The sequence below is a fragment of the Scyliorhinus canicula genome, chromosome 15 (assembly GCF_902713615.1).
Source record: "Scyliorhinus canicula chromosome 15, sScyCan1.1, whole genome shotgun sequence".
In the NCBI taxonomy this organism is placed as follows: domain Eukaryota; kingdom Metazoa; phylum Chordata; class Chondrichthyes; order Carcharhiniformes; family Scyliorhinidae; genus Scyliorhinus; species Scyliorhinus canicula.
Genome location: NC_052160.1, coordinates 3,515,312 through 3,526,832, shown reverse-complemented (window position 1 = coordinate 3,526,832; position 11,521 = coordinate 3,515,312).

The following is an 11,521-nucleotide window of genomic DNA, read 5'->3' as shown; positions in this document are numbered from 1 at the left end:
GTTTTGCTTTGTGCTGTCATTGCACCCTGTCATTCAAAGCCCCACAAACTGAGCAAGTCCAGCAGAACCTAATCCCAAACACGAGTGACAGATTTTGCCCCAGGATATCATTCTGATGTGATTCAGTTGTTAAATTTAGCGCTAATTAATCCTGATTGTTTACATGTTAATTAGCCTGCTTTCCATGTCAGAACGAGCCCTGGTATTTTTTCCCTTGCTGTTGAAGGTGACTTTTTATAGCTCTGTGATACAGCTATCATGTAGCTGTGCGTACGAATTATCCTAAATAACTTAAAGCAGGCTTGACATCTCCCAAAATAGTGCCAAGAATCTGCTGTTCTGTCTGTTCATCCCTGCAGCTCAGTGGGAGAAATGTCAAAGGTTATTTATATGTCCACACAGGATTAAAAAGATCAATTTATATATTTATTGCAGGTATTTCGAATATTGAAGCTTACTCACCTGATCTTGGATAAAGGCAAAGAATAAATGAATAGCGTACATTTCAAGTAACAAAATTAATGTACAAAATATCAATTTGGTGCCACTTTACAATGATTTCGTTCTTGTATCAGTCAATCTTGCTGCTGTATTTTAATACCTGTTTTTATTCAGATCCTTGTGTGATATTTGTTCTTTATTAGTAATTATTGGGGGTAACTTTAACCTAACAGCCCATTAAGAAAATAACCTAATAAAATGAGGTGACATGGAACAGAAGGTCCAATGTCTCATCGATACCAATGACCACCCAGGACCCTCCATCTGTACCCACCCCTCGGTCCCCATCCTTTCTAATCCCAGCATTTGCCAAGTATTCACTAAACCCTCTGGTATTCCCCTCTCTGAGGCTGGTTTAGCTCACTCGGCTAAATCGCTGGCTTTTAAAGCAGACCAAGCAGGCCAGCAGCACGGTTCGATTCCCGTACCAGCCTCTCCGAACAGGTGCCAGAATGTGGCGACTAGGGGCTTTTCACAGTATCTTCATTGAAGCCTACTTGTGACAATAAGCGATTTTTATTTCATTTCTGTACTCAGCAAAGGACTCATACCCTTCCACCCCCCCACCTCAGTGGATTTTGGGCTCGACACGATGCTGAACTCTTCTTCCTTTCCCCTCGTCTCCGGACTCAGTTCTTCGGGCAGGAGTCCTCTGGCCGTTCGACAGATCCTTTTACCCGCCGTCAGCATTCTCCCTCCACCTGGACCCCACCCTCCGGCCACTCAGCTTGATTTTTTTCATTCAGAACTGTCGGCGTGACATCGACCGTCTCAATTTCTCTGCTCCTCTAATGTGTCGCCTAGTTCCAACTCTGACTTTATCATCAAACCGGCCACAAAGGGTGGGGCTGTTGTTGACTGGCGTACTGACCTCTACCTCATAGAGGCTGAACACCAACTCTCAGACCCTACCTCCCCTGGACCATGACCCCACCACCCAGCATCAAGCCATTGTTTCCAGGACTGTCACTGACCTTATCTCCTCTGGAGATATGCCTTCCACAGAATCTCCCAACTCCGGACAACCCGCTTCCACCTCCTCCCCAAAATCCACAAAAAGGACTGTCCCCATCGGCCCATCGTGTCAGCCTGTTCCTGCCCCACTGAACTCATTCCTTCCTATCTCGACTCCATACTTTCTCCTCTTGTCCAGTTGCTTCCCACCTACATTTGTGATTCCTCCGATGTCCTACCTCATATCAACACCTTTCAGTTCCCACTCCTTTTCACAGTAACTTCATTGAAGCCTTCTTGTGACAATATGTAATTATTATTATTATATTATTGTTTCAGTCCCAATCCTGCCCAATCCCACATCTCTTTTATCGGTACACCATCGACTGTTTCGGTGCTACTTCGTGCTCCCGTCAGGGAGCACGAAGTAGCACCGAAACAGTCGATGGTGTACCGATAAAAGAGATGTGGGATTGGGCAGGATTGGGACTGAAACAATAATATAATAATAATAATATAATGTATTCATTTTGCTTCCAATTTCCACCCCTCCGACATCTTCAAAGGTCCATCTTGACCCTTTCCTTCCTTGACCTTTCCATTTCAAATTCTGGGGATAGACTGTCCACTCGCATCCATTACAAACCCACCGACTCCCACAGCTACCTCGACCATAGCTCTTCAAACCCAACACCCTGTCCGGACTCCATCCCATTCTCCCAGTTCTTTCACTTCTGTCACATCTGTTCCAATGATTCTATTTTCCAAGATGGTGCTGCTGACATGTCTTCATTCTTCTTTAATCTTAGTTTCCCACCCACAGGGCTCTCAACCGTGTCCGACCCATCTCCCGCACCTCTGCCCTGACTCCCTCCCCTCCCTCCCAGAACAGGCTGCCCCTTACATAGAACAGTACAGCACAGAACAGGCCCTTCGGCCCTCAATGTTGTGCCGAGCCATGATCACCCTACTCAAACCCACGTATCCATCCTATACCCGTAACCCAACAACCCCCCCCCCCCCCCCCCCCCCCCTTTTAACCTTACTTTTATTAGGCCACTACGGGCAATTTAGCATGGCCAATCCACCTAACCCGCACATCTTTGGACTGTGGGAGGAAACCGGAGCACCCGGAGGAAACCCACGCACACAGGGGGAGGACGTGCAGACTCCACACAGACAGTGACCCAGCCGGGAATCGAACCTGGGACCCTGGAGCTGTGAAGCATTTATGCTAACCACCATGCTACCCTGCTGCCCCTTGTCCTCACGTTTCACCCCACCAGCCTCCACATTCAAAGAATCATCCTCCGCCAGTACCGCCAACTCCAGCATGATGCCACCACCAAACATATAGAAGCATACACAGAAAATGGAAGCAGGAGGAGGCCATTCAGCCCTTCGAGCCTGCTCCGCCATTCATTATGGTCATGGCTGATCATCAAGTTCAATACCTTGATCCCACCTTCCCCCACATATCCCTTGATTCCTTTAGCCCCAAGAGCTACATCTAATTCACTTTTCCCTCACTCCCTCTGGCAACATTCCACAGGGACCATTGCCTCCAGAATACCCTGGTCCACTCCTCCATCACCCTGAGGCTGGTCTGATTGCCCTCTGGATGAACCACATCCACCATCACTCCTGTGTTTGCAGTTTGGGCCACATTTTCCCACAACTGTCAGCAAGAGGTGGGATTCACAAGGACGGCCATTGGGTCACACGCTGCAAAGTGACCTCCTCATTGGCTCCAAAGGCCACATCAGGAGTCATCCTGACTTGATGTGAGAGTGTAAATGATGACAGTAAATGGGCAGCGGGTTTTTACGTCTCTCCCAGTTTTTATTTCCATCACAGTCAACCAGCAAGGGAGTAGGATTTGATCGAAGGGAAGGAAAAGGTTCCAACGAATCCTGAGATGGGTTTTGCCCTCTGACACCATCATTCCTATGTCCATGAAGGCTCCTCGCACTCTTCGCTGTGTCATCCCCTCCTCATTCCACGTTAGGCCTCTGCCCCAGGCCCACATTCTCTCTTTTGTTGCTGTGCCCACTCCTGCAGTAGAGTTGAACAAGTGCGTAACTGTTCGGACGATATCCAGTATTAGTGGGAGCCCCCATGGGTATGATCATCATGAAGCATCGTGCAGCTGCGTTAACTGGGAGGGTGGCTCGATGTTAAATACACGGAACTACAAATGGAGGAAAGGTTCGAGGACAGCACTGGTGAATCCTTGCTGCAGAGTGAGATTTCATACCAACATGGGGAATCTGCTTAAAACAGTGTGAAGAGGGAGGTAATTGTAAATGCTTTTGTACTATTTAGCAAAATTATCATGCTGTGCTTTGTAGCTGAATATCATCAGGTACTGATTTGTAACACTTAGAACTTAAATAATCTGTTATTCCTATACTTTTCTAATAAGACGATCAATGTAGCAGTCCTGTTGAGAGGTATTACTTTCACCTCATTATTTGTGGTTAAAAACCACTGGAGTGTGAGCTGACAGCCTTCCGATGACATGTTTAATATAATGGGACAGATTTACCACCTGATACTTTGAAGGTTCAAGTTTGCCTTAGAAATTGACACTGGTACCGTCCTTCCACCAGCTTCTCCACACAGAGTGCCTATGTGAGTTGTTAACTGCTTTTCTTAGAACAAAATGTTATTGTTTTCACATCTTGTCCGTTATTGCATCATGAACCTCAGCTTGCTCTTTCATTTTTTGAAAGATGTAGGACAGGATTCTCTGTTTGGGAGACGTGAACGCGATCTACCGGCCACATTGCATTTGCAAGTCAGCGCGCCGTGGCGCAATGTGGCCGGTAGATGCCGCGAGACCTGCTCCCGGTGTCTACCCGCCACGCTATGCCGCGCGATACCTAATGCGATCTGGCGAGACGTCGCAATGTGAATCCCACCAAACCCCTCTGACGCCGGGCCACCGATTCTCCAGCAACCGGAGGATCAGCGGGAATCGCGCCCACGCAGTCGCCGTGACGCTGGTCGAGGGCCGTTGAAAGCGTCCCCCGCAGTGATTCGCCACACTCAGCGGGCCAAATGCCCGCCGACTGGTTTACCTAAGGTCTCACCTGGCGGGACCTCCGTGTTCTGGCTGCGGGGGCCGTCCTGGTGGGGGGGCGGGGGAATCCGACTCCGGGGTGGGGGGCTTCCACAGTGGCCAGGCCCACGATCGGGGGGCTAGCGATCGGCGGGCGTGCTCATTCCAGGGAGACGGCAACCACGTGCATGCGCCAGCGCAGAGACGGCCGTGGCATGCATGCGCGGACCCGTGTTGCCCATAGTGCACATGCGCAGACCTGCGCCGGCCATGGAGGGCCAGCTTTCGGTGCCGGAGCAGCGCGCAGCACTCCGCCGCCATTCTAGCCCCTGAGGAAGGGGAGAATTACTGGGCCTAGAGGCCCGTTGGCGCCGGCGTCGCTCGTGCCGCTTCCGCCGCCGCATCAACACGTGGCTGGGATTTCGGAGAATCCCGGCCCCAAACGGGGAGGGATGTGGTTGAGACCCTGGGGATGATTCTTCGCCCACGTTAGCGGGAATGGAGATGAGGGTGGAAAATGCAGCGATGTTACTCCACTGACAATTTCACCGGAGAGAATCGCATTTTCCCATTCTCTCCGGATCCTGTCCCACGGCTCCTGTTCTCACCGACGGCTAATGTGGGTTCAGAATCATCCCCGTGTGTCTCACACTGGACCTCACCAAAGAGCAAAGTATTATTTAGGATTCGAGGCAAGGTTGTAGATAAAACTAATTTGCCATCTGTTAACTGGATACAATTAGTTTAGAATGCGATTCTTGATATTTTCAAAGAAATATAATTATTTTTAATTTAATTTTGCATTCCACGTTAGATTTGAACTGCGTTTTAAACAACAATTTTGTCACGTTTGCTGGATAAACCTTTGAGCATTATTTCCTTTGCTCATTTTCCTTCATGTTCTCCACTGATCTGTAACCTTTTAAAAAATATGTCAGATGGCCATGAGAACAAACTGAGCCTTTTAAATGACATTTCTTTAAAGAATTTTCTTTAGAGAACTGAACTGTCTATTTCATATTTTGGAATGATATGAAGATATTATCATAACCTTCCTTATCTCAGCCCTTCTCAAACTCGGCCGTCCTTTCAATGTCCTTTCTACATGGACATCTGAGGATGCCTCAACGTTCAGCTGTGTGTGGGGCTGCTTGCTGGCTCTTTGAGATTAGCGCAGCTTTGATGAAACCTCTGTGGGAAATGGCAATAATTTATTTCCAAAGCTGTGCAGCACTGACTGTGAACACACCGTATGTTTGTCAAGATTTAGAGCTTTGGGGAGCAGCACTTGGAAAATCTCACCATGTTCTGCCCATGACCGTCAATGAACAGAAGGCTATGAATGATGGGAAATACGTTGGAAGCTCTGCTCACTGGCATCGCTTTAGACGTGTTGGTACATAGATGTGAAGGACCATTCTGAGGGTCAGTGACCAAACACCAGAATATCGAGGAGGTGGGGTGGGGGGTGTTGAAATATATATATTTTGTATTCGTTCATGGGACGTGTGCGTGCAGGCTATTGCCCATCCCTAATTGCCCTTGAGGGGGCAGTTAAGAGTCAACACATTGATGTGAGTCTGGAGTCACGTGTAGGCCAGACCAGGATTGGACGGCAGATTTCCTTCCCTAAAGGACATTAGTGATGGGTTTTTACGACAATCGATAATGGTTTCATGGTCATCATTAGACTTTTAATTGCAGATTTTTATTGAATACAAATTTCAACAAGGGCGGGATTTGGACCTGGGACACCAGAGCATTATTCTGGGTCTTTGGTTAACGAGTCCAGTGACAATATCATTATGCCAACGCCTCCCCAATTATATAAACATATAACCAAGTTTTCTACCCATTCCCTCGCTTGGCCTGGTGGGAAAGTCAGTCGCAACATGCAGCAGCAATTCTGGGCCATCACCGATAACTCTGATGCCCCCTTAACTTCTCCCCAACATTTATTTCTACTCGTGCTTAATGCAAAAGATTAGTTTCCACAAGTAAGCTCACACTTCCAAAAGTATCTGGGCCAGAGTGACTCAGTATGAACTATGAACCTTAATATTATTAAGGTATGAGGCAGCACGGTGGCGCAGTGGTTAGCACTGCTGCCTCACGGCGCCGAGGTCCCAGGTTCGATCCCGGCCCTGGGTCACTGACCGTGTGGAGTTTGCACATTCTCCCCGTGTCTGCGTGGGTTTCGCCCCCACAACCCAAAGATGTGCAGAGTAGGTGGATTGGCCATGCTAAATTGCCCCTTAATTGGAAAAGAAATGAATTGGGTACTCTAAATTTATAAAAAGTATATATTATTAAGGCATTCATGAAAATCTGGCCTCTGCAAATGTGTTGTGTTCCCGAAACACTGATAACAAGGAGTTGTAGCAAACAGTAGCTTATTCACTATCTTAGCAGCTACGTCAAGCTTGTGCTCTGCCTGCGTTGGCAGGGAGAACGCACACGCTCCCGACACGCGTCCTCTTTCATAGCCGTATTATCATGTATCACTCGGTCATCATAGAACCTTCATTATAGAATCCTCACAGCGCAGAAGGAAGCCATTCGGCCCATCAAGTCTGCACCACCCCTCCAAAAGAGCACCCTGCCTCGGCCCAATCCCTCATCCCATCCCCGTAGCCACACCTAGGAGCAATTTAGCACGGCCAATCCACCTAACCTGCACCTGGACAGTGGGAGGAAACCGGAGCACCCGGAGGAAACCCACGCACACACGGGGAGACCGTGCAGACACCGCACGGTCACCCGAGGTCGGAATCAAACCCGGGTCCCTGGTGCTGTGAGGCAGCCGTGCTAACCACTGTGCCACGTTGCCATTCCCTTAGTTGGAACACGCAGTGGCATAAACTGTAACGTGTGCGCCATCGGAAACTGTACTGATCATTGTGTCACTAAAAGTTAAACAGGTTAACAATGCTTAACTATTTATATGTATAGTGAGGCACAGGTTGCCTGGCTGCAGCTGGTATACAGCTCAACATTCCTCCTCTCCCACCCTATATTTATGTTCCAGAAAAACCTGATTCAAAAGCCAGTTCAAGACTCGATGGGAAGAAGCTCCTGGACCTTGAGTTGTGTTTGCTCAGGAACCCTGAGCATGTGGATACGCCGATTGGTGGTGTTGTTGTCTTCGTCTAAAACCTTTAAAACGTATCTGGATAGACACATGAACAGACGGGGTACGGAAAGATACAGGAGGTTGGTCTAGATAGGGCACATGATCGGCACAGGCTTGGAGGGCCCAAGGGCCTGTTCTTGTGCTGTACTGTCCTCTGTTCTTTGTTCAACCCAAAAATCAAAGTCACTACGTTCTCTGCTTCTCTTCAGTGGAGATCATTGCCCTGAAGATCACATAGCTCCCGCTAAAACCTACTAATTGTGTTTACAAAAAATAAGTCAACAAATTAAATAATCAGCTGTACTTCCCTCAACTCTGTACAATCTGTCCCCAAACAATAAATCTCCAAAGGCTTATTAGTTACCCCTTCAATAACCTTTCAACATATGCTTTGCGATTAAAAAAAAAACTTCACGTAAGAAATGAACCGGATCGAGTTAGTGGATCTGGCATCTGTACAACGAAATAGTGAACTAAAGATCGTGAACTGCCGCCCTTCAGGCCCAGCTTTAGTATAATAGACGGTGAAAATGTAAACTTCCTCAAGAATTGATTCAGAACTGTCCGCTTTGAATTATTTCCTGGAATGACAATGCCAGGGACAAAATAGAAATTCATATGTATCGCTGATATAAATAAGGCCAGCCTAGTCAAGCAAGTTATGATTTAATTAGATTTCTGCACATGGCAGATGCTTGTACACTCTGCATTTACCCCACACAATTAAATGGCTTTTGTATACAATGCAGTTAGCAGGGTCAATTTGAATTTGTCAGTGTTATACAAAGCTGAAGACTGAGATGTGCACGGAGCTTGTCTGAAAATTCCAAAGGCGAGACTGAGGGATACAGATTTTACTTTGATGGTCACGTACTCTGCTTGAAGACAGGTCCGTGGCTCATTATCGACTGGTGATTCATCCGGAGCTGTTTTCTTGGCAGTTTTTGTCAGGGGGCAGGCTGAGGAGGCATTCCCAGGATCATTCCAGCTGGAATGGGAATTGAACCTGCTCTGTTGGTATCATTCTGAATCATATGGTAGCCAACTGTGTTAACTGACATCACACACACACAAACAACACACACAACACACACACACACACACAAACACACACACACACACACACAAACAACACACACACACAAACAACACACACACACACACAAACAACACACACACACACACACACACACAAACAACACATACACACACACAAACAACACATACACACACACAAACAACACACACACACACAAACAACACATACACACACACAAACAACACACACACACACAAACAACACACACACACAAACAACACACACACACACAGACAACACACACAAACAACACACACAAACAACACACACACACACAAACAACACACACCCACACCCACACACAAACAACACACACACACACAAACAGAAACTCGCACACATATTTGACAGTAATTGGTGTTGGAGCTGATCAGAAGTTTCTGATATGCTAATCGGTGTAAACAAGTGTTTCCCTCAGGGCCTTGGGGTGAACAATGGTAGAAATGGGTGTCAGAACCGCAGAAGGTGAATTGAAAGTGGAGAGAGAGGAAAACAATTTGGACCTAAATGCTAAACGCCTGCTCCATGGGGTTATCTCGATAGGATAACATCAAAGGAGGGAAACAGTACATGCACAGCAGGATAACCGAATGCAGAAGGTGAGCAGAGACGACCATAGCCACGTACAGCTGGAGAAATAGGGTTCTCCCACAAACAGGTGGCTGCTGAAAGCTGCTGCTTTTAAAAACTTTCAAAGTGAAGAAATGCTTCAGTGAAGAAAGGTTTCCCCAAACTGAAGGTGAATTTATTGATGGTAACTATATGCTGGATTTAGCTCAGAGAGTTTCGAACTTTGGATGTTGTTTGTGGACAGGGGCATTTCTCAGACTTCTGCAACATAAGTAGTTGGGAACAGGTGTTAACCCCATGAGGTACGTGTGTATACAGACATTCTTGTTGTTAAGTGTACTGCTGTAGTGTCTTGTAGTCTTTCTTGTGTTTCTTTTAAACTAATAAATTTCTGTATTCATTGATTGTAACGAGACTGGACAGTTGCTCACTGATTTACTGATCTTTTCCACATTATATTAAATTGAAAGTATACAAAACTAAGATCCAAGTTAACCTTCTAGGTTTTGGGACACCTCAGCTTTTAACATCAGCAATGTTCTTAATATTAGACTCTTCTCTATAGCAACGAGAAACACATTAGCCCTGTATCCAAGTAGGAATGTTAATCTGATCACTATTATCTGCCATCCTAGACACAAAGTGATAGGTTTCAGCAGAACTGTTTACAATCTAATATCAATAACAATGTTCTGGGTTTATGAGATTGAGGGTGCGACCCACCCGAATGGGATTCGAGTTCCATAGCGCTCGATTAGTCAGGTGTTTCCCGACGCTCGGAGTGCCAAGAATCACCACGCTATTGACCAGCCATTTGGGTAGATTGTGGCCTCAGTAGGTAATACGCAGCCGAGGCCACATTTAGTCCTGTTTGCTGCAGTCGGCCTCTCCGCTTGCCACAACCCCTCAGCGCAGGCAGAGATCGGGACGCCATTTAAAAATGACCCCCCCCCCCCCAATGCAGCCCCCGATACGCCCCCATGCCCCAACTCACCTATAAAGATGTCCATGCACCTTACCCGCACCCCTCCGCACCCGTGCACATGGCACCCCCTAGGCCCGATCCCCATCATGTGAAAAATGCCAACTTGGCCCCTTATCAGTGCCAGCCTGGCACACTGGCATTGCCTCTGCCATCTGGCCCTGCTACCTGGACACCTTGGCAATGCCAGGCTGGCACCAAGGTGGCACTGTCTGGTTGCTACACTGCTCAGATGGCAAGCATCTGGGATCCTCCTACCCCCTGGGAGATCACCACGAGTGCCATTCCGACTGGTACCCATTTGTGGACAGCTGCACTGAACGGTGCACACCCGAGATCTCCGAGGTGAGGGGGTTAGATCCCATGCCTTGGTTAGATCCCAGGAACACATATGGGAACAATGGGCGGGATTCACACCACAACATCTCATGAGATCTAACATGATCTGTGGATATAACACTCTGCCATTCAATACGTAGAACACTGGAGTTAACCTGCACTCTGATTAAATCCTGGGTTTTGAGGATTTAAAGGATTCTGGAAGATTTGCCTAACTTAGAGCTAGAGGAAGAGATCCGCAGCATAGTTCTCACAGGGAAAGGCTGTTGTGGGGTTAGAAGTTAACCCACTGGAAACGTGAGAAGGAAGCAAGCCATTGGGAGCTGAGAATAATTTTAGACCGGTTTCTGGATGATGAACTATCCACTTACAAGACAGTGTAATGTATAACCATAGCGCAAGATTTATGTATAAGGATAACAATGTTTCATCAATCATTTGTTGCAGTAAAAGTTTTTAAATGTGAAAAATTGACATGTGTCATAGTTATGGAGTAAAAAAAACTTTGTATTATGTACATACATACTGGACTTTTCAATAAGACCAGCGGTTTAAAAGTGGACATAAGTAAATGATGGCTAAGGATGTAAATTCAGCCACTGGTTGAATTTCTGGTGGGAGATACTGAGACAGAGACAATGGAACCACATCCTATGTCCTGTCAAGGACACGTCAATAGCACAAAAAACAGACATAAATTCACTGCCGTCACCTGTGGAGATAATGGGAGCTGGACATCATCTCAGCAGGAATTATATCCTGTGAGCAATATCCCATGGGTTTATGGATTTTTGCCATCCAGGAATATACAAAGACTGGGATAAAAGCCAGCTGCAAAACTTGATTACATGTGGCCTGGTGCCTAGTGTTGCTACACAA